We start from the raw sequence: 25,343 nt of genomic DNA, 5'->3' as shown, positions 1-25,343 counted from the left end.
CAAGAATTATACAATGAGGGATAACCAAGCCACTTAACAAAATATTGAAGCTTTCCTTTCTGCTTGCACTGTTTAAGAACTTGTGCGATTAGATACACGTCTTCCAGAAGTTCATTGGGTATATCAGCCTTTTTCATTTGGGGTTCATAGTAAGTTCCCTCCACTATCTCTCCATTCCGACCGCGAACTCTATATACTACAAGGTTCCTATTAATAACCTGAGCAATAGTGAACAATTCTCGTATCCAGTTACCCCAAAACCGTTTTCTGAATTTGTTGGTATCATCACTTAAAACCACATTATCAGCTATGTGAAATTTTGGTTTGGTAGTCTCTTTTTGGGTTCCGTACAAATATTTCCAAACACGATCCTCGTTGTGAAGGTTAACTTCTGAAGGGGCCATGCCGGTAGTGCAGTGTAGTGTGAGGTTATAAGTATGTACAAGGGTCGGAAAATCTTTCATATAACTTTTACATTTAATATACGTCATCCATTTGTAGATATTTGATTTCAATGTTCTGTTAAATCGTAAGGCAATGGGTGCTTTCATTTAGCTCCTGGTCGTGTAGAAATGAATATTATGGTTCTTAAACAATGCACGAACTTTCTTGTTACAAAACTCTTTTCCTTGATCTGTGTTTATGTAAAATGGTACTTCGTCTTTAAAAATAGACTCGAAAGCATTAACAATAGCGTCTGCTGATTTCTTCTTCAGTGTTTAAACCCATGCAAATCTGGAAAAACAATCAGTGCATACAAGAAAGAAACACCCGCCCCCATTCTCTTTTGTATGGGAAGACATATCTGCCAAATGATATTGAAAAGTGTTTAAAAGTGTCGGAACTTTTATTTGATTGCGTTTAAACTTTCTTCTAATGGGTTTATGTCTCACATAAGTAGGCTGTGTTGCTAATCAACTTTTCACAGTTTCATATGGCAAATTTGTATGTTTCTGTAAAGCTTTAATTCTTCCAAAACTAACTACTCTATTAGGATTATAGTAATCTGCTAACTTTTCCATCACTAACAATAAGATTGTTTTCTTTGCAGGTGAAAATCAAGAACCATTCCAAAAACGCCAGTTGTTTGCTTTTATAGCAGTGATACTGCTATTAGTGTATTTGCAACTTGTTATTTTCATATGGGAAGCAGTATCAAAATCAGCCAATCACACATCTCTCATCAGAGAAATGTTACAACAAGAAAAACACCACAGGCATTGGTGATGCGTGAAAATTTCTATTTCTCTATGTAACATTCAGAAAGATAACATTGTAAATAATATCTGTGAAATAAAATGTGTAAACGTAGATGAACAAAAGGCGTCATTGATGTGTTATGCATATTTAAGATTAGTTTTGAAATCACTGTGAATACAAACACAATTTATTTATTTATTGAACTTTAGGATTTTAAATTTAGACAAATCAAAATATTCTGAGGAGTTATGAATAAAATATGAATTAGAATTAGAATATGAATAAAATATGGATGAGTTATGAAAAAAAGAAAAACTGTGTTTGAGGGGATACCAACATATAATTAATTATTCTAATTATTCTACGCTGCCGCCATCTTGGCTCTACTCTATTCTAAGAATTCCCATAGTGTTTAACAGGAAAAAATACCTTAAAATATATTGGAAAGTTAGTACTGCCATCTATAGACAACCAAAGACAAAACAATGGTGGGTGTGTGTATCACCTTGGGAAATTCCAAGATATTTGATCTCAAAGACATCACCCACAATTCCATAGGCAAATGAAAACACCACGTGATATCACAGAGACACATGTTCCCCAGAAATTTCCAAACACATAACGTCATGACTCCTTATCTTTAAAAAATGACCCACAATTTCTACGTGAACCAAACACACCACGTGATTTCCCTGACTGATTTGGCTTCCCCCAAGGAGTGCCAGATTTACGTATAAGCTAAAAAAGCTACACCTTAGGGCCTTGCATCTGGCAGGGCCTAAAAATTAAAAGACAATATATATTCATATATTAAAAAGGCATATATATTTAAAATTTTTCTGAGACCAGCTGATGTAATTTAAAACAGTAGGGGCCTCTGGATTTTGTATAGCTTTGGGTCTCAGCAAGTCTAAATCCAGCCCTGCCCCCGAGTGAAATTCCAAACATTCCAAAATCTATCTTATTACTATCCATCACCCATAATGCCATACGCAAACCATTTACTTATCTACATCTGATAACAACACACATCCAGGACACTAACATCGCATCCCCCATTCACCCTACCCCTGTTTGGCCTAAAGTGTCCACCAATCACACCACGAATCCTTATCCACTAATATATCTTCGTTTTCCATTCAAAACAATAACGTCACTTATTTACAACTAACAAATTGCATCACTTATCTACATCTGATAACAACACACATCCACGACACTAACATCACTTCCCACTTTCACCCTACTCCTATTTGGTTTAAACTACTCCACCAAAACACATGACCCAACGTCACAGACACGTATTCCCCCAGGGAAATTCCAAACATTCCAAACTCATAATCACGTCACGATTCCTTATCTTATCTTGATATTGATCTGGTGACTAGTGCCACCCATACTACTGTGGTGAACTAATTTTTGTAAATATTATTTATTTTGTTAAAACAACATATAAGTATTTATTTATTATTGATACAAGGCTGAATTATGACGAGTGTCACTGTTGAAAATATACTGCTAATTGAAAATAATTATATTTTTTCAATTAGCGTTACATGAAACAAATGCACTGCGATCTAATGCCGATATTCGTTTGTGCTTGTCATTGCTATTGATATGAAACTTTTATTATTGGTGTTTATTTGTGGTGAGGATGCAATATTTTTAATAAAGCAATTTTTAATATGTAAATTTATTTATTAATAAATTCGTTACTGATTAGGAAAAAAAAAAGTTGTTTTTTTTTAAGCACCCACACTTAAAATTTTCACCGGCCGCCACTAGTAATGATACTATTCTAATGAAACAGAAATTTCAGGAATTAGTACTTCAACCTAGTTCCTTTTAGAATGAGCAGAAGTCTATGAGTGTTTAAGTCATATTGATGTGAATAAGGCTATTGGACTGGATGAAATTTCACCACGTGTTATGAAAGAAGGCGCTAAGTAACTGACACTTCCCTTAACTCGGATGTTTAATGAGAGTCTAGAGGCTTCCATAATTCCTATTGAGTGGAAAGAGGGCAAGATTGTTCCATTCCACGAAGGTGGAAGCAAAACGCATGTGTCAAATTACAGACCAGTTTACATTTCTTTAGTAGTTGTTAAGATCGTGGAGAGATCGGTTAGGAATAGAATACAAGATCGGGTGCACAAGGAAAAAATTCTGTATAGAGGTGAGCATGGGTTTGTTAAGGGGATGTCGTGTTTTACAAATTTACTTACATTTTATGATAAGGTGACTACCGTTTCTGGATAGGGGTGATTCATATACAGTGATACTTCTGGATTTTACAAAGGCATTTGACGGGCTACCACATAATAAACTGGTATATAAGCTAAGGCAAATCGGATTGAAAAATTAGTTGGTTGATTGGATTACAAACTGGCTTTCTAATCGATATCAAACGGTTGTGTATAGAGGTGCCATGTCTCTCAGGAGGAGAGTCTCCATTGGTAACTCTAACACAACAGGGTTCTGTTCTAGAGTACTGCTGTTCAATTTGTTTGTTAATGATATTGCGAGTGGTCTGCAAGCTGATATTCAGCTGTTTTCGGATGATGCTAAGCTGGGAAAAGTTATTAGGAATGATGCAAATGTACTGGTGCTTCAGAGGGATTTGAATAAAGTGGATATGTAGGAAGACAAGTGGGGAGTACAAGTTACAATTAATTAATTAATTAAATTACCCTACAGTTAATTGCACTAGACCAATTACGATAAGCAGTGATGTGCTATACACTCTTAAACTTTCAAAAATCGATAAAAATAAAATCATACGGTCAAATTGACGTGAATTTTGTAGCTCGGGTTGCATAAGCCACGCAATCGAATTGGGCACACGACGCCACTGATATATATGAGTGCACACACACATATGCAGCAAGAAAAAAAATATATATAATATATATAGACACACACAAAATATTCGACTTTTTTACCGGTTTCTTAAATAATGTAAATAAATATACATTCGTTAAAATGATCTTTCTTTTTCATAGTGCTGCGATTGTTTTTTATCCCCTTATTTGCAGAGATTATATCCTTTATAGCAGGTCTAACACAGCGCACAGCTGGTCATTTCTGGTACCTATTCTTATTTGTAAACAGGAAGCCGTGTTTAGTATGATGTCATGTTTCGGAGTGTGCGCATTGGCTTCAGTGACGTCATGACATAAAGTTGGCAGGGGTGCTCAAAGACGAAACCTCAAGTGTGTGAAGTGGTAGCTGTGGCAGCTATCCACTAGCGTGTTGATGCTGTTGTAACTTCTCTCTGGTAAGTTGAATACCAGTAAAGTGATATTGATCGAACCTCATTTTGTTGAGTGAAATACAAAGAGCTCTAATTTCAGGTATGTTATTAATTGGCCACCAACAAAACAAAATTGTTTGATGCTTACGATTTGAACTGTGATGTTCCCGTGCTGTGATTTCTGTGTCATTGAAAACGTTAGTTGTCGATTTTTTTTTCTTTCGTTTCATTGCTTATAGTTAAGCTGTCATGTAACTCAGCTTTTATTCAAAGGACTGGGTTATGTGCATGTTAATTATACACCGCAATACGAGAAGGATATAAAATTTTCTTCGAAATGTCAGTATTAAGACCCATATACACACTATCAGTCGAATCGAGTATGACAGCCTTGGTCACTGACGTTTTCATACGGCGAACACAGTGCAGTTTCATTTGTTTGATGACTTTGCATATGATTAATTTTTTTACTATTGATTATTTAGTGTCATATTGCTTATAGTGATGTTAAGCCAAATCACTATTTTTCTTGACCATGAATTACAAAGAAGATAATTAAAATTTCAAGTTGTATAAAATTGCTTAACAGTCAGTGATTCATGTCAATTCACGTTCGCAATTGGTATTTTCAAAGAATATTTTAGCTTTTCAGGAAGTTAGACAAATTTCATTAATCATTTAAAGATGAGTGAAAATAATGGAAACAGTGAGGACTGTGAAGGTCTCTCCAATATTCTAAAATTTGAAGCCTCCATTGTAGCATCAGTATTGACAGTTGTTTACTGGGGAAAGCAGCAGCACTTCCATAGCATAGTTAAAGGATTTGCAGTATTTACTCATTTGGAAGAACATAGAGTTCATCTTGTCTAGCATGTAAGAAATCTATTTAAGGACTTTTCAACTGAAGATGAGTTAATTCATCTCATGTGAAGATTTTCATCATAGCAATATGTTATTAACAAACTGACTACCTCAGCTTGTGAAGGGGATTACACAGGCATTCATAGAATGGGATACCTTTTAGTCTTCTGAAAACAGATGCTTATGTTTGTTCTAATGCCAGGCATATTGTAAATAAAGGAAAGAATCTTGAAGTGTTACGGTTTAAACTGTCCACATATTATTGCCACCACAGAGGACAGAGCCAATGGAATAGAATGTGAAAAGTATTTTATTTCCCAGGAAACAGTGAGTGACAGGAAATGGAAGAGTGGAAATATTGAAGATAGCAAAATAATTAAGATGAGCAAAGTAGAGATGTGAGATAAGGGCAGTAGCTTTGAGGCTATTTGGTGTAAAGTAGATACTTTCAGACTAAAAGCAGAGGAAAATATGTAACTATGTATACGAATAGCAGTATACAATGTGTGTTAGCGTAGTAACTCATTCACCAAGCAATTAGTCATTGTGGGAAACTGGTTGGGGGACATAGACTAGACTATTTATTGAAAGCCTTTGGATGATGGATGAATTTCAGAGAAAAAATTGTAGGAAAGAAAGAAAGGAAAAATAAAGTCATTTGTAGATTTACAAAGATAAATTTTACTTATTGTAAATTATCATTGAGAACAAGTAGAAGAGGGGAGGATTGGTGATAGGCAGAGGATATGACTGTAAATGAGGTAACCATTACTTTCAGATGGGAAAACGTGGCTGTGTAATCAGAACATGGATGATTAGGTCTGGAATTTCTCTAGCAAAATATACATATGGAAATACAAAATAATATATGTCTTAACTTAGTTGGCAACTAAGTTAAAAATAATTACAAGATATGAATAGCAGATGGGAAACGGTCAAAAGATATTTGAAAAGAGCAGAGTTATATTATATTATAGGAGATAAAGTAATAAATCAAGTAGGATATAAGAAACTTATTGAGAGGAAATACAGAAAAAAAAAGTGATAAATCAATGCATATGCAATATGGAGCATAAAGAAGAATAACAGGTGTGGTGAGGAAAGGAAAACAGCTGAAGGAGATCTTGTGAAGTTCTGCAATTAAAGTTTGAGTGAAAGTGAGAAGAGGGGGTCGAGAGTTAGAAAGTTAGAAATATTTAATGATAGAGAGAATGTGTCGTGAGATTTGGAAGTTGAATTGGATTGGATGAGGCAAGAAATGAAATGAATGCTGAATGAAATTAAGAGAATTCAGGTCAAAACTATTAAAATAAATCATGATGACATGAAAGAGTTAACAAAAGATGAGCAAGTGGCATCGTATGGCGACTCCATTGTTAAAGGTGTGCTAGAGGATAGAATGCACATGGTATGTTTTCCAGCGGTAAAATGAGTAGAGTGATTGAGGCATTACATATGAGGTGGGAGTGAGGTTATGGTGTGAAATTTGAGTGGTTATGGTGTGAATCGTTTGGAGAGACTGCTGCTGGAAGGTAGAGAAGTGAATAGAGAGAATGAATCAGATCGAGAGGAGAGTGATGTGGAAGAGCAGGAGAGATTGAAGAAGTGGATATGAATGGGGAAGTGAGTGGTATGAGTATAGAAAATGAGAGAATGGGTGTGCAAGAGGAGCAGGGAAACGGGAGGCTCAGGGTGGACAGGAGTACACAGCGTGAGAAAGGTGGATGCTCTAAGAGGAGGTGAGAGCATGTGTAGGCAGGAAAGGAATGGGATGACCAGGGATCAAGAGCAAACAGTTGGAATTGAAAAGGGTTCTAAAATGAAGAAGCAGAAAGGGAAATGGTCCCAGTCTGAGGATTGAGGGTCTTGGATTTGGTCATCTCATCAGAGGATGTAATTATAAATGAGGTGTCAAATCATCCACCAATTGGTGAAAGTGACCATGAGGTGATTACCTGGGTGGTTGCCAGCAGTGCGAGGACCCCTCCAAGAAAAGGGTATATGTGGAACTACAAGGGGTGGTGATTATGAAGAGCTCAGGAGACAGCTTGCGGGTGTAGCGTGGAATGAGGAGTTAACTGGAGGAGAGATCACAGCTTGGGGGATTTTCAAAAACTATCTAGTAGATGCAATGTCTAAATGTATTCCAAGGGTGAGAAGGGTAAATAAGGTAGGTGTGAGATGGATGAATAAAGAGATTAAGCATGCAATACAGAGAAAAAGGGCATTGTGGAGGCAGCATAAGAGAAGTGGAAATAACCAATTTCATGAGGTCTATAAAGACCAGGCAAGGAGGGTGACTTGGTTGGTGAGAGTAGCTGAAGAGAGGTATGAACAGCAGTTAGCTAATGAAGCTAAAAAGAATCCTAAGGAGTTCTTTCGATATGTAGCTAGCAAAAGAAAGAATGATTATGGAAGGATGACATCGATAGGAGTTAATGGTATAAAGACAGCTGTTGCAGAATGTATGGTGCATATACTTAATGAGCAGTTCATAAAGATCTTTCAATCTTGCGAATGTGACTTCATGGAGAGATTGAGTGCAGTTGATGGGGAGGAGAGACTGACTATAGGTGAGCAAGAGGTGTTTGGGGAGTTGAGTAAACTAGATGTAAATAAGGCTGTGGGACTTGATAATATATCATTGCATATTCTGAAGGAATGTGCCAGAGAGTTGACACCTGCCTTGACATATTTTTTTAATACGAGTCTTGCACTTGGTCAAGTTCCTAAAGAGTGGAAGGAGGGCAAGATTGTGCCACTTCATAAAGGAGGTGATCGAACTCGAGCATCAAACTATAGGCCTATCTCTGTGGCAGGTGTCGTGGTTAAGTTGTTGGAGAAGCTTGTGAGAACTAGGATCCAGAGTTGGGTTGACAACAATGGTATAATCTTTGATGGACAGCATGGATTTGCTAAAGGGATGTCATGTTTTAGTAATCTACTTACTTATTACAATAAAGTGACTGTTTCCTTGGACAGAGGAGAAGGATACACAGTGATATACTTGGATTTTGCAAAGGCTTTTGATAGAGTACCTCATGATAAGTTGACAGTCAAACTATAGCAGGTGGGATTGGATATTAGATTAGTGCATTGAATTGGAGACTGGCTATCTGATAGGTATCAACAAGTTATGTGTGGGGGCACGATATCCAGGAAAAGGAAAGTCACTATTGGAGTGCCTCGGGAATCTGTTTTAGGGCCATTACTATTGAACTTGTATATTAACACATTCGCTGCCAACTACGAGTATACTCGTAGTGGGTAAACCTGCTTCACAAGCCAGCTACGAGTATACACGTATGACGCTTAACGCCGGGAACGAGATTATTGTAGTGACCTTGAAGAAGTGAAAATGCTTGGCTTGTGGGGCTAGCATCAAAACTGTGTATTCTCATAGACCGTACATGCTCAGTACAAGTCAACTACGAGTATACTCGTAGGACGCTTACCTCCGGTAACGAGATTATCGTACTGACCTTGAAGAAGTGAAATTGCTCGGCGTAGGGGAACAGACCATGCCGAAGTAGCGTGGCAGTGAACGTGTTAATGATATTGGCGAAGATTTGGATGGAGATATTCAGTTGTTTGCAGATGATGCAAAGTTGGGACGAACCATAAAGAGTAGTGACCTGAATAAATTGAGTGATTGGGCACGGAAATGGGCATGAGTTCAATGTTGCAAATTGTAAGGTTTTAAAATTTGGAAAACAAAGATGGGTTGCAGAATTTATGCTTGGTGCGAATATATTGTTGGAGGTAGAGGAAATAAGAGATCTGAGGGTGATAATGGATAAGGATCTAAAATTTAGGGGACACATCGCCAAAATTGTGAAGACAACACAAAGGCTTCTGGGAATGATGCAGAGGACACTGATGTGTAGAAGTAGGGAGATTCTTGTTCCGTTATATAAGGCTTTGATTAGGCCACACATGGACTATTGTGCCCAGATTTGGTCACCGGGTTTTCAGAAGAATGAAGAGATGTTGGAAAAGGTCCAAAGGCGACTGACTAAGGTAGTTTCTGACCTCTGGAATGTTGAGTATGAGGAAAGATTGAGAAGATGTAATTTGCAGAGTCTGGTGGAGAGAAGGAAGAGGGGAGATATGATAGAGACCTACAAGTTAGTAAGGGGTTGTTATAAGATCAATGGTGGAGAAGTTCTACAGAGAATAGTGGGAGATCAGGGGAGAACCAGAGGTCATTCCTAGAAATTGTATAAAGAGGGTATGAGTAGGGGAGTGAGAGGCAGGTTTTTTTCCTGTAGAGTTGTGAATGATTGGAATGCCTTGCCTGAGAGTGTGGTGTCTGCAAGGAGTTTCAGTATATTTAAGGCACGGTATAATGAGATGTGTGTGTGATAAAAGGAACTCCTCTGATGAGTCTTTGACTCCATGAGGTCTTGGGGTAATAATAATAATAATAAAGTTGTGGGAGTATAGCTTTGGTAGGATCAACAGCAGGCATACAGTATATCATCATTTACATTATGCATTCAGAATGGAAATGGGCTGGACACATTGCAAAATATAACAAATCAAGCAGGTGGGTTGAGATAGCAAGGTGAAATTGTTAGGATTGCTAAAATGCAATGGATGTGAAATACATTGGAATGGAGAAAATTGGGGAATATCTTTGTCCAGTAGTGGGCAGATCCAGTTTGAAGAAGAAGAAGATTGATTTGAATTTAGATGTTAGGAAAGTAAAATAGTAGATTAATTATTGAACATTCACTTTTTCAGCATACATTATCGAAATGGAATGATTGCTGATCTAGTTGGCCAAGCAGATAGCACTTCTGCTTTACATTCAGTACTATGGATTCAAATCCCACAGCAGGGCATTGATTGGATATTTATTGAAAGCCTATGGATGAATTTCAGTGCCTTGTGTGAGATCACAATCCTGGAGGCTTGAAACTTGAAAAAGTTCTATGTTTGGTCTTTAGGTTTTTGGATTATATAACCTTAGCCAGGGTATTAATATTATATAACCTTTTGTGAGTGGTATTCACATAAATATGTCTGTGTAAAATACTTGAAACTGTGCAAGATTGGAATGAACAAGTTGGAAACCTTATAGATAATTGCAAAATCTCCATATAAACACAGTAGATTAGCCTTTATGTAAAGGATGTGTCAAAGAAATTGGCAGCATCTTTGATTATTATTAGATTAGATTAGAATTGGCAACTTCAAGGAATCCTTAGACTCATCGAGGGAGGCCCTAACATCATGTCTAGAACAACTATTCAACATTCACACAGTATCTATCATACTTCTCCTTGAACTCATTTACAGTCATGGCACCCACAACAGACTCTGGCAGCTTATTTCACTTATTCACCACTCTCCAAGTAAAAAACCTAGTTCTAACACCCTTGCCCAGCTTCCATAGATGGCCCTTGTCCTCCCACCACCAGTCCTATTCTCAAAAATATCTTCTGAATTAATCTTATAGAAACCCTTCAGTAATTTGAATGTCTCAATCATATCACCCCCTTTTCCGCCTATCAGCCAATTTCTGCAACCCACAAATCTTCAACCTGTTCTCATAAGGTTCATTCCATAGACCTGCTGTCATCTTGGTCACTCTTCTCTGGATTCTCTCCATCAAGAAGAAACCCTGGCACCCAAATCTGGGCACAGTAGCCTAGATTGAGTCTTATCAAGGTCGATACAGAGGAACAATAACCTGTTTGTCTTCAAAGTATTTTTCAGCAACTAAGCGATTTGATGAGCTGATTTAGCCACTTTTGTGATGTGTCCGCTAAACTTTGTCTCCCTATCCACCAACACTCGCAAATCCCTGGCCTCGTTAATCTCCTGGAGTACAGTTCCACTAACGTGGTATACTGCTGCTAATCTTTTCACCCCAAATTGCATAACTTAATTTTTCCACATTAAATTGACATCCATTCACCTTAACCCAGCCCTCCAAATTATCCAAATCATCCTGTAAAATTTTGACATCCTGTGCATTCACTATTGCTCTACCAAACTTTGCATCACCAGCAAACAAATGAACAGTTCCTCTCAAATCCTTTCCTATCTCGTTAATGAACAAATTAAACAGTAGTGGTCCAAGAACAGAACCCTGCGTCACACCACTAGTCATGGGCCATGTTTTGGACTGTACTCGTGAATAAACCCCTCTCTGATATCTCTCCATCAACCACCCTCCTATCTATCCCCATATGCTGCAGTTTACTAATTAGAATTCCATGTGGTATCCTGTCAAAGGCCTTAGCAAGGTCCAGTAGGATCACTGTAAACCCATTACCCTTATCCAGTTCAGCCATCACTGTGTTATAAAACATGAGCAAGTTACTGAGGCATGATCTACCCTTCACAAAACCATGCTGTCCCCCATACAGTATCACATTTTCATCAATCCATTCCTGTATTTTTCCCTTGACTATTTTCTTCAAGATCTTGACAACGATTCCTGATATGCTAATCAGTCGGTAATTTACAACATCAGTCTTGGAACCTCCTTTATGCAATGGAACTATTTTCCCCCTTTCCACCTCCTGGGAACTGACCCAGACCCGAGACTCAAATTAAACAAAATGGTTTAGTGCACTGACAATTCTTTAGCCTTTTCATGTACGACACAAGCTCGTATACCATCCAATCCCACAGATGTATTGACATTGAGGTTTTGATGTAGTTGATTATTTTGTATCTTCACTCTAGCCCAGTGTCAAAGGAAGGTAAGCTAGTCATCCCATTGCACAAGATGATTCTAAAATGTTATAGCAAATCATATTTTAGTTAATATTTCTGTAGTGATTGTTAAAGACTTGAAGTTGTCTTCAACTGACAGTTGAGTTGGATAATGGCTTTGAACAGAGATATTACTGCACTTTGCAGAAACCTATAACAAAATATTTTATTATAGGTTGTTGCCTAAATTAAGGTCATGCATAATGTGATGGCATGATTAAGAGTGTGAGTGTTTAGATTTTATGGTATGAAGGTCAGCAATAAAAAGACAAAGACAATGAAAATAGGCAGAATCATTGAAAATGTCAACTGTGTTGTGAATGGAGAACCTGTGGAACAAGTAAAACATTTCAGCTACTTAGGCACAATTTTTACTGAAGATGGTAAACTAAATATAGAAATAGACAACAGAATCAGCAAAGCTGGTATCGTGGGAAGTCAATTGAATAAATTCATATGGAATAAGAAAGAAATTAGTCGGAACACTAAATTAGCTGTATACAAGACTGTGTTCAAACCAATTTTAACTTATGGATCTGAGAGCTGGGTCAGAAGTAAAACACTTGACCAAAGACTAGAGACCACAGATATGAGAGTCCTGAGAAAGATTAGAGGCGTGAACAGATGACATCAATGGCAATATCATATTAAAAATGAGGATATTAGGAAAGAACTTGACATTGTCAGCATCCAGGGATGCGTTAGCAGAGCTAATCTCAGATGGTATGGTCACTTAAATAGAATGGGAGAGGAAAGATTAGCAAAACAAGTGTTCTCTGCCAGGTTGGCAGGAAAACGACCCAGAGGAAGACCAAGATATAGGTGGATTGATACAGTACAAAGTGCCTTAGACGATAGAAATATAAGATCTGATAATGTTGGAGTCTTGACAAGTAACAGACTGATTTGGAGGAAAATTGTAGATAGGAAGTTAGTAATGATGTAATTTTTTCATGTAGTACTGTCATGTCCTGTACACCCCTTGAGGGTACATGGCAGGAATTTGATGATGATGATGATGTGTTTAGATTTAAAATAGTCATAGACAAAGTTGAAAGAGAACATTGTAGTGAGAGGTTAGGTACTACAATGTTTTTTTCCTTGTGGCACTGTTGTTTAATTTATATATTAATTGCATTTTAGATGGTTTGAAGGGATACATATTATTGCTGATATTGCAAACTCAACAACAGCATTTAGAAATGACTGATAAAGTATCATTAAAGAATGACTTGAATGGATTAGTAGTAGTAGTATGAGCAGAGGATAATGGATGCCAGTTTAATGTTGATAGTGGTAGCGTTTGAGACTGAAAAGATTTCAGGTTGTCTATCATATTGGTGGGATTGCACTTTAGGAGATTGAGAAACTAGTGATCTAGCCATGATAGTGGACAGAATTGAAGTTCAGGGTCATTCTGCAAAGATAATAAAGACAGTGCAAAGAATGACTACTATTATGAAGGATAATGAGTTCTAAAAAGTATTCTTCACTTGGTTGCAAAGTAAATTATACTTGCCAGGAAATTATATTCTTGTTTAACCTTTACCTAAATATAAGCAAACAAAGTTTGTGCATGAAATAGTTTCCCATTTAGGTCACTTATAATGATAAAAGAGGAAAGAATGGGAACAGTAGAAGAGAGGGAATTAGACAGAGGTATGGGAATGATAGAAGGGGAGAGAATGGGAACAGTAGAAGAGAGGGAATTAGAGAGAGGTATGGGAATGATAGAAGAGGAGAGAATGGGAACAGTAGGAGAGAGGGAATGGTAAGAGGTGTAATATACGGTGACTCAATGATCCCTGGTGTGCAAGATAAGCTTGAGGAGTGTTTGCCTTGAGGAACAATAGAAAGTGTGGCTCTGGCAATTAAGAGGGGTGAAAGGGTGGATGAGAAGATTGTGATGGTAGGAACAAATGACTTGAGAGGTAATGTAAATTGGGCAGCGAGAGATATGAGTTTCTTGCTTGATATAGTACGAAAGAAGATGCAGAGAGGAAGGATAGTGTGCATGTTGCCTAGGTATTATTGTGATGAGCTGAGCAGAAGAGCAGTCATATTGAATAACATAATAGCTAGAATCTGTCAGAAGAGAGGATTGGAACATGTGGATGCTTGGACAGCGTTTGAGGACAGAGAGGAATTGTATGCGAGAGACCACCTGCATTTGAATGAGGAAGGATGTAGGCATCTGGAGAGATTGCTGTTCTGAATGAGTCGGTGTGTCAATGCAGGGAAATTAGAATGCCCAAGGTGGATGGTAGCAGGAGTGACCTCTTGTGGGAAAGGGTACTTGGGAGAAGGGGGACATCAGGTAGCGCTGAGCCCAGTGGAGAGGGGGGATAATGCTGGGTATAGAAATAGTGGCATTTTTATGCTTTATACTAATGCCAGGAGTATCCGGAATAAAGGAGAGGAATTGGTGGCACTGATAGCATCAGCCTGGCCAAAGATTATTGGCATCACTGAGATGTGGTTGACAGAAGAGGATATGATAACAGGAATAGAAGTAGCAGGGTACAGCATTTTTCGGCAGGATAGAAAGGGAAAGCGTGGTGGTAGAGTACCTATTATGATAAGTGACGACTTATGTCCTCTAAGAGTGGAGGCTTTGGAAGGCAGTGACACTAATGATTTTGAAATCATATTTTGTGAGGTAGAGATAGGCAAGACGGGATATTTAGTGGGGTGTTGCTACAAACCAAGGCGCACAGAGGGTGGGGACCAGGAAATGTTTAGACAGTTGAGTGTGGCAAGTGCAAGAAGAATGATTGTTATGGGAGATTTTAACTACAACAGTATAAATTGGGGAGATGAAGGCGCATGTAGCAATAAGGGAATGAAATTTCTAGAATTCTTGAGGGACAAATATCTTAGGCAACATATAATAGAGGGAAGAAGAGGTTCAAGAGTTTTGGATTTGGTCATAGCATCAGATGAGCTGATAATAAGTGAGATGACATCTCTCTCACCAGTTGGAGAGAGTAACCATGTGGTTTTGACTTGGAAGATGAATAGACATGCAGGAGTATCAAAGAGACAGGAATATATGTGGAATTATAAGGCAGGTGATTACAATACTCTTAGACATCAACTTCGGGAAGTTTCATGGAGGGAGGAATAGGAGGGCTGGGATATCATTAGTGCTTGGGAAATTGTGAAGGAATATTTGTTAGCGGCAATGGTAAGCTGTATTCCACGTGTGAAGAAGAGGACACAATTTGGAGTAAAGTGGATGATAAACAATATTAAACAGGAGCTGCATGTGAAAAAAAGAGACTATGGAAGAGATATAAGGAGACAGGTGAAGAGCAGATGCATGAAGAATATTAGACACAGACCAGAGAGTGACTAGTATGGTAAGGAAGGCGAAACTTGAATATGAGAAGAGATTGGCCCTAAGATCCAAAGAAAATCCTAGGGAATTTTTTAGCTATGTGGTCAGTAGGAGGAGAAGTGATTGTGGATGAATGACATTGTGGAATAAAAATGGGAATAGAGTGACTGATGCAGAGGACATAGTGGAATTGTTCAATGAACACTTTATGGGTGTATTTCATCCTAGAAGAATAAATTTTAATACTAAAAGGATAGGGCAGGTTTGATGTTTAGAGGTGGAGGGGGAGAACGTGTTCCAAATACTGAGTACTCTGGATGTCAGTAAAACTGTGGGACTGGATGATATTTCACCACGAGGTTTGAGAGAATGTGCTATTGAACTGACGACTCCTTTGACCAGGCTTTTCAATGAAAGTCTGGCTACGGGAAAGGTGCCCAGGGAATGGAAGGAAGGTAAGATAGTGCCATTCCATAAGGGTGGTAGCAGACTGGAAGTGTCTAATTATAGGCCAGTTTGTGTGTCATCAGTAGTTGTTAAGATCATGGAGAAATTAGTGAGGGACTGTATACAGCATTGGGCAGATGAGGGTAATGTTATCTGTGAGAGTCAACATGGATTTGTTAAGGCGCACTCTTGTTTTAGTAATATCCTAGCCTTTTATAATAAAGTTACTACAAGAGTAGTTGATGAGGGGAAGGCATATACTGTGATTTTCTTGGATTTAGCAAAGGCATTTGACAGGGTGCCATATGATAAGCTGATATTTAAGTCGCAGCACATGGGTTTGGATGTCAGGTTGGTCAACTGGATTCAGGATTGGCTGTCTGATTGGTATCACAGAGTTGTATATTGTGGAGCAGTTTCAAGGAGGCCGAAGGTTACAAGTGGTGTCCCACAGGGCTCAGCACTGGGACCTGTATTATTTAAACTTTATGTCAATGACATTGTCAGTGGATTGCAGGGGGATATTCAGTTGTTTGCAGATGATGTGAAGGTGGGTAGGGTTATTAGTAATAGTACAGATGTGGTAGCCCTGCAAAAGAATTTGAATAAGCTAGACAGATGGGCAAATTAATGGGGGTGTCGGTTTAGCAAAATGTAGTCTTGAAGTTTGGGATACATTGATGGCACGCTGCATACTCTATTGGAGGAGCTATACTGGAGGAAGTAGGGGAGACGAGATCTGGGATTGATGATTGATAGAAACCAGAAATTCAGGGGACATGTTGCAAAGGTGTTGAAGGTAACATAGACGATTCCTGCAATAATGAGAAAGTTGCTGACCTGCAGAGATAAGAATTGTCATTCCATTGTATAAGTCCCTGATCAGACCACACTGAGACTATTGTTCTCAGATTTGGTCCCCAGGATTTGAAGGGGATTAATTAACTGTGGAAAGGGTACAAAAGTGGATAACACAGATGGTTTCAGGACTGTACAATGTTAGTTATGAGGATCGGTTGAGGGAATGTGGACTGCAGAGTTTGGTGGATAGAAGGAAGAAAAAGAGGTGATATGATTGAGACTTTTAAACTGTTGAGAGGTGGTTACAGAGTTGACACTGGGGAGTTATTTCACTTGGTTGAACAGGAGGAATGAGTGATGACAAATTAATGGGGGTCATTAAGGGGCCATCCCTGGAAGTTATGAAAGGAAGTTGTGAGCAAGAAGGTGAGGAGTGGTTTCTTTGCATGGAGGGTGGTTGAACCGTGGAATGCATTGCCTGATAGAGGGTGAGAGCGAGAACGGTCAATGAGTTTAAGGAGTGGTATGATAGACTTTGTGTTTTCTAGGAGGGTCCTCCCATGATGAGTCTCGATAGACTTTGTGTTTCCTAGGATGGACCTCCCACAATGAGTCTTTTGACTCCATGGAGGTGTGAATATTTAATAATTCAGCATCTATCTTGATTAGAGATAGATGCGATGCTGAAAGTTTTTCGCTTTGTTATACTATTAATTAAAGATGAATAGGAAGGGCCATTGGGTAGTGGCTCTTTCCATAATGAATAGCTTTATGCATGGCTGTAAGGATATTTGCATTGCATTATGGGATACTTAAGGCATTTGATGTGAAGTCATTAGCCTTTATATACAAGTAGCCCAGTCGTGAAGTTACTTCATGTGCAACCTTTGTTTGCTTACATTTGGATAAAGGATGAAACCAAGAATATAATTTCCATTGGTAACCACCACCACCATTTATAATATTTTAATGCTCTTTGTTTACTCCAGTTATGTAATTTTCTCTCCTGATGCTGGTTAGAAAAAGAGTGAAATATTAGCAAGCTGAATAAGCTAATGTTTGTCTTTTCTTCTTCTGGTGTTTATACCATGAAGCACTGTTATGAATAACCACCACTACCTAAGCCTTTCTATTCATATTAATTTATTGTAATTCCTCCAAAGGGGAAATTACAATAAATTAATATGTATACCAAATACTAGAAATTAGTTGAAATTTTAGGCTAATAAATCAGTTTTATCTTTAATTGTAATCTGGTTTGCATACCAGAAATCGTATAGATGCACACTTTGTGCTTTTTCCCACTAAAAATTTGGGCAAGGTGATGTTGGTGAGATTCAGAGGTTTATGAAGCTTGCACTGGAGCCATGAGATAAACTTGAAGAAGTGTGCCTCCAAGAACGGAGAACTGATTTTGAATGGAACGAAGTCACATTAAATTGGGGGAAAAAAAAAAGAATCCTCATCTATACATCAGACAAATCTGGTAGTAGATTAGTTAGTTGAAGCAACAGTAAGATCTAGAGTTATACCTCATCTATCTCCAATGTGGCTGATAGAATAATAGCCAGAACTTAAAAAAATAATCGGCTATAAATACCAAAGTGCCCACTGAGACTAGATGAAAATTCCAAAAGAATGTTTCTACGATCACATCTCAGATTATCTGTACTGTCCCCACAACGTCATAGGTGGAGATTTTAATGCACATATGGGATCAGAGGTTTCAGTAATTACAAAACAAAAAAATATATATGTCATTTCACATATACAATACTGCAAATGAAAATGGACCTCATCTGACTGAATATGCAACATTCATAACTTTGTGAAATTACACAGGAAGGGAATGAATCTGGAACATCCATGCATTACAAGATCACAAATAAATTACACTTTAATCAATGATAAATGTGTGAGATCAGCTCAGAATTCCAGATACTAATTATAACACTAGAATTAAGCTATGACCATGAATAGTAAGTGCATATATCAAATATTGTCTCAGCTGTTTAACCTAAAACGTAAATAGCAAATAAATATCATTGGAATGATTTGCGTCTTCCTACCATACAAGCACAGTATAGAGTGACACAAAACTTATGGAAGCTTCACTGCCTGAAGAATCGCCAAGAGCATCTCTTATGCTGCAAAATCCATCTATGAAGTACCCGAATAAAGTTTTACTAAGGCTTCTCAAAGGAAATAGATAACACAAACTGTTGAGGAATTATTATGTGGCACCTCCAAGGACTCATCGCAGGAGGGCACTTCTCTCCACTCAGCTACACGTATATCACCTTCTTCTCTACTACTTAATGCCATCCACATACAAACACACACATATGTACTTTGTACAAGAGTATTTAGGTAACACTCATTTCTGGAAACTCTCTAATGTTTATATTCTTAGTCTGTGATAATCACTATACATAAGCATTATATCTTCCAGTCGATCGAAGGTGAGTTAGCTGATCTCATATGGAGGAAGCAGGGTTTTTTCTCCTGAAAACTCTGGTTTTTCATTCTGCATACAGACAAATCAGCCCTTCAGAACACACACAATTTATAGACAAAAATACTAGTTGTGGTGGTGAGCGGTAGATGACGTTGATGGAGATGATTGGTAGTAGAGTTTCAGTGTAGTGGTGGAGACAGTTGTATAGTAGGTGTTGTCCTCCCGTGATGAGTCTTCGGACTCCTTGGAGGTGTCACGAATAATAATAATAATGATCTTTGACATATTATGTAACTCATTATCTACATAAAAGGTGACAATTCTTATATAAGTGTTATTAATTATTTTAGTTTAGTGACATATTTCACTGTGATGAAATTAAATTCTTTAAACATTACATGTACCATGGAAGCATGACAAGACATCCATTTTAGTCATATCCATACATACTACTTTTTATTATATATATATATGGTACCTTTTAGTTGTTAAGACCTGAATTCAAATATCAAGGATGCAATGAACATTTATAAATGCTTTTCAAATGATTAATCATGCAGGAATCATGCAGCATTTTTTGTCCTCTCAACTAGGGTTTTCCTCCTGCAAAACAAACCGTCTGTTCAAATGAAAAATGAGAGAAGAACCAGAAGTAGTAGTAGTCCATAGAAGTAATAAATAAATGTTGGAATATATGTATATAGCTCAAGAGATTACAAAAAGTTTTACTTGCCATCAAAATATGTGCTCGCTAAGACCACGCCATTCTTTTTTTTTTAATAATATGCCCTATTAATTCACGAGTTCCATAAAGTGATTAGTGATGCTGTATTTGTGTTTTCTTAAAAAACGTTAAAGTTATTTTTTATTAAATTAAAAATATATTTGTGAAATTAAAAACATATTTAAATTAGAAATATGCTTTCAAACAAAAATTTCAACAACACATCTCTCCACCATATAGCAGGCTTATGATTGGTAAACAGGAGAAACTTATCCATAACAGATCTGTGATTGTGGAGAGAATAAGGGAACTTCCTATAGTGAGGCCAGAAAGTTGTTTATAGAGGCAATCATTCCATTTGAACAACAACAAATTGCAAGTTCTTGCTGTCCTGATCTCAAAAACTGCATAGAATTTGGCATTTACTAAAAACCCACTTGCGTGGGCCATTATCTTTGTTCCTTATCATTTGTCACAAAAATAAACATAATTCCATCTTAAAAAAAAAAAAAAAAAAAAAAACAAGCGCCTTCTTAAAAGTTGAGGACAAAAAAAAAAAAAGAACTCTTCTACCACCACTTCAACCACAATGTGTATTCAAGGAGGGTAATCCAAAAAATATTATTTTCTAATCCTCCACCAAGGCCAGATCCTGATATTCTTTATAGATGCCATTTATATCAGCAATCTATACATTAAAATCACCAACTACCTTAAAATTCATAACATCAGAGTTATCATTAAGCCTATTTTTAACATCTATGGCCTTCATTTCTCTAAAGGACAGTAACCTCGCATCCAGAGTTCCACAGTTTTCCTTGTTCTTGTGGTCTTTCTTACATAGATTGAACTTGCAGAAGTTTCAAAATAAAGAAAGAACATCTTGGCAATGTGACTTATAACAAAGAATAAAATTCAGCCTACTACTCTTACAGCATATCACGATATTAAATGGGACAAAGACTATATTATGGCATATCTCGAAGAAAACTTTCTTACTCGTCATATTACAAAATCTAGCACTGTCATTTATTCACATCGTTATAAAAAATTAAAAAAAAGTGCTATCCTCATTGATATCTGCAAATCAGTGATATCCAAATATCAATGAGAATAAAGAAATGCTAGAGATTAAATAGGACTCAGAGACACAAGAAGCTAAATGGATTAAATGATATATTGAAAGAACACCACATCCAGACTGTCAGAAATTAAAACTACATCAGAATACAAGGGTGGTCTGAAAAGTTCTCAGTTTCGACTATAGATGGAAACACTTTTGGCAAGATTTTTTTTCTAAGTTGGTACATCTCTCATAAGCATCCATGTGAAATTGCAAGTCATTCTATCAAGTAGTTTGTTTAATACAGCTGTTTGAAGCAAAAATGTTGTCTGTATCCCTTGAAATGGATAAAATTCAGTATCGTATGGTTATAAAATTCTTTGTAAAAGGAGGTTTAATGGCAAAAGAAATTCATTCAAGGTTCATAAATGTTTATGGGCACTCTTCTCCTTCGTTTTTCGACAATTAAGAAATGGGCTGCTGAGTTTAAACATGGCCATACCAGTCTTGAAGATGATCCACGTGAAGGACAACCAAAAAGTGTAACAACACCAGAAATCATTGATCAAGTGCACAATATGGTATTGGATGGCCGGTAAGTCAAAGTGTGTGAAATTGCTGAGACTATAGGCATTTCAAAAGAATGTGTAAAATATATTAAGGGTATGGAGAGTGGTATGCATGAGGAGTGCTTGGCTGATGGGACAATAGAAAGAGTGGCTTTAGCAATAAAGAGAGGGCATGAAACAGACAAGATGATAGTTATGGTGGGTACGAATGACTTGAGAGGTAGTATAAATCGGGTAGGAAAAGATTTAAGAACATTATTAGATATTGTGAAGAGGAAAAGTGTCAATGGGAGAATAGTGTGTGTGCTGCCTCGTTTTGACAATTACGAGTTAAGTAGACGAGCAATGATAATGAATGATATAATTGCAAGAATGTGCAGAAAAAGAGGTCTGGAGTTTGTTGATGTTTGGAGTGTGTTTGAAGGGAAAAGGCAGTTGTATGCTAGAGATGGTCTGCATCTTAACGTGGAAGGACATAAGCGATTGAAGAAGTTATTGTTTTCTGAACAGGTTGAAGTTATTGGGCAGGGAAATGAAACTAATATTGAAAAGGCTGAGTGTAAGAGAGAGAAACTTTAGCACTGATTGTGTATTTATTGATCCTTATAGGCAGAATAAATTGCAGAAGAGAGGGGATAAAAATCGGCATAGGACTACGGTAGTTAGTGACTTATATATCAGTTCTAAAGCCGGTACAAGATCTAGAGGGAATCTGCAATTTTTGTATACCAATGCTAGAAACATTCGAAATAAGAGAGAAGAATTTTTGGCATTAGTCAGTGAAATTTCACCAAAAGTTGTAGGCATTAGTGAAACTTGGCTGTCAGCAGAAGATGTGGTCACTGGAATTGAATGTGATGGGTACAGTATTTTCAGGGAGGATAGAGAAGATAGAACAGGAGGAGGAGTACTGTTGATGATAGCTGATGTGTTGCAGCCAAAGAAAGTAGTATATCATGATGATAGACATGTAAATGAGAGTTCATTTGAGGCAGTCTGGTGCGAAATAGTGACCAACGCAACCAAATATACAGTTGGATGCTGCTATAGGCCAGGGAGTACGGGGGGAGATATTGAATTCATGCATCAGCAACTTAGTGCAATGAGTGAAGGCTTAGTGATTATTATGGGGGATTTTAATTATGGTGATATCAATTGGAAGGAGGAAATATCATGTAGCAAAAAGGAAATGGAGTTCATACATCTTCTACGAGATAATTACTTGAAACAGCACGTAACTGAAGGGACACGTGGTGTGAGAGTGTTGGACCTGGTTATTGGTTCAGAGGTTATATGCATAAGTAAGGTGTCCTCGTTACCTCCAGTTGGTGAAAGCGATCATGTGGTATTGACTTGTTAGGTTGCAAAATCTGTGGATTTTTCTATTAAGAAGGGGTATGTACGGGACTACAGGTTAGGCAATTATAACAAGCTTCGGAGTGAGCTTGCAGCCATCCCATGGCAGAACATATTGCAAGGGAAAGATGTTAGCAGTGCTTGGGATAAAATCAGCGGGTATCTGAGGAAAGCAATATCAGATTGTGTCCCCATGGTCAGGAGGTCAAACAAGGCAGGCATTAGATGGATGAGCAGTAGTATCAAGCTTGAACTGCAAAAAAAGAAAATGTTATGGAGAATTTACAAGGAGAAGGGTGATCAGAACACCCATGAGCAGTACAAGGCTCAAGCTAGGAAGGTTACCAGCATAGTAAGAAAAGCTAAATCAGATTATGAGAAGACCTTAGCCAAAGAGATCAAGGGTAATCCCAAAGAGTTCTTCCGCTATGTGGCAAGTAAGAGGAAGAATGACTTCGGAAGGATAACCTTAGTGGGTGCTGATGGTATTGAGGTGACAAAATCAGATGTAATAGTCGAGTTACTGAGTGATCACTTCTCAAAAGTCTATCACCCAAGTGAGGATATCTCTATACCTATAGCAATACCTAATGTGAGAATTGAAGCTAAAGAATCAGAAGTATTAAATATATTGCAAAACTTAAATGCAAACACTGCGGTAGGCTTAGATGGAATATCAGCTCGGGTGTTGCGTGAATGTGCAAATGAATTGTCAACCCCTCTTACCTGGATATTTAATTTAAGTTTGAACTCTGGTATGGTCCCTAGGGAGTGGAAGTTAGGCAAAGTGGTTCCTTTGCATAAGGGTGGCTCTAAAACTGCGGTATTGAATTACAGACCAATCACCATCTCAGGAGTAGTGGTAAAAGTATTGGAAAAGTTGGTTAAAGACAAAATTCAAGAATGGGTGGATCAGGATATGATACTCTATAGAGGCCAACATGGTTTTGTTAAAGGTAGATCCTCCTTAGCAATCTATTAACTATTCATAATAGAATAACATCAGAGTTGGACAAAGGAACTAGCTACACAGTGGTACTTCTGGATTTTGCTAAGGCTTCTGACAGGATACCCCATAGAACACTGTTACGCAAATTGGAGCAGATGGGAATGGATATTAAATTGGTGATATGGATAGGACAATGGCTCAGGGAGAGATACCATAAGGTGGTGTATGGGGGAGCCGAGTCCAGAATGAGGCAGGTGACCAGTGGTGTGCCTCAGGGCTCTGTGCTTGGGCCAATGTTGTTTAATTTGTATATAAATGATATAGGAAACGGCTTAAAGGGAGATATTCAGTTGTTTGCTGATGATGCAAAGTTGTGTAGTGCAATAAAAAATCAAGCTGATGTTGAAAGTTTGCAGGAGGATTTAAATAAGCTGGTAAAATGGGCAAAAGAAAATGGATGTCAGTTCAATGTGGAAAAGTGTAAAGTCATGCATTTTGGGATTAAAAGATTACCAGCTGTGTACTACATCGATGGAAAGGTACTCCAAGAGATTGATGAGGCTAGGGACTTAGGGGTATTGGTAGATAGGGAGATGAAGTTCAGAGGACGCATTGCTAAGGTGTCCAAGATTGCACATAGGATTACTTGGTTGTTGAGGAACACACTGACATCCAGAGATAAGGAGGTTATTATTCCCCTTTATAAAGCATTGATACTTCCACATTTGGATTACTGTGCTCAGGTCTGGTCACCTGGATCCCTTGGAGATGAGGAGGCTGTGGAGAGGGTTCAGAGAAGAGTGACCAAGTTGGTGAGTGATATAAAAAATGCTCCCTACATTGATAGATTGAGAGCTTGTGGATTGCAGAGGTTGGTTGATAGGCGAAGAAGAGGGGATATGATAGAAACATTCAAATTACTAAAAGGTTTTTATAGGATTGATGCAGGGGAAATGTTTCAGCTGTGTGATAGTGATGGAAGAACAAGAGGTCATCTCTGGAAATTAAAGAAGAGTGTGGTTAACAAAGGTGTCAGAACAAGGTTTTTTGCCTGGAGGGTGGTGAATGAGTGGAATTCATTGCCTGACTTTGTTGTGAGCTCTTCATCTGTAAATGAATTCAAGAAGAGATATGACAGATATTGTTTTGCTAGTTTGGGTCTCCCGCGATGAGCCTACTGACTCCATGGAGATACCCGTAATAATAATAATAATAAATAATAATAATAATATATTCTGCGTGAAGAATTGCAAATGAAAAAGCATTGCGCAAGATGGGTGCCGTGCTTGCTCACAACAGATCAAAAACGCACTCGCATGAAAATCTCTGAACAATGCTTTGAGCGTTTTAACAAGAATAAAAGTGATTTTGTGTGTCAATTTATTACTATGGATGAGACTTGACTTCGTCATTACATACCAGAATTTAAACAGCAGTCAAAACATGGACAGAAGCCGGTTCTTCAGCGCCAAAGAAGAGAAAGTCTGTTCCATCAGCAGGAAAGATCATGGCATCGGTGTTTTGGGATGCTAAAGGCATTTTGTTTATTAATTATCGTGAAAAGGGTAAAACAGTAACCGGGGAATATTA

General features: G+C 37.8%; 1 protein-coding gene across 2 annotated transcripts in view; it reads left to right on the top strand.

Annotated features, from left to right (window-relative positions):
- The first annotated feature begins 4,382 nt into the window (after window positions 1-4,382).
- Window positions 4,383-25,343, top strand: part of Mo25 (calcium binding protein Mo25) — a 322,108-nt gene continuing 301,147 nt past the window's right edge. Inside the window, exon 1 of one of the 2 annotated variants that reach the window (XM_090413554.1) lies at window positions 4,383-4,477. The gene's annotated coding sequence lies outside the window, so the exon portion shown is untranslated. Of the gene's footprint in view, window positions 4,554-25,343 lie in introns of both variants that reach the window. The other variant, XM_090413553.1, reaches the window with a different exon arrangement.

Source organism: Typopeltis vanoorti, chromosome 24 (assembly GCF_054136105.1).
Source record: "Typopeltis vanoorti isolate ZY-2024b chromosome 24, IOZ_Tvanoo_1.0, whole genome shotgun sequence".
NCBI lineage: Eukaryota > Metazoa > Arthropoda > Arachnida > Uropygi > Thelyphonidae > Typopeltis > Typopeltis vanoorti.
The sequence above is the reverse complement of the archived record's forward strand: the minus strand, read 5'-3'. Positions and strand labels throughout refer to the sequence as shown.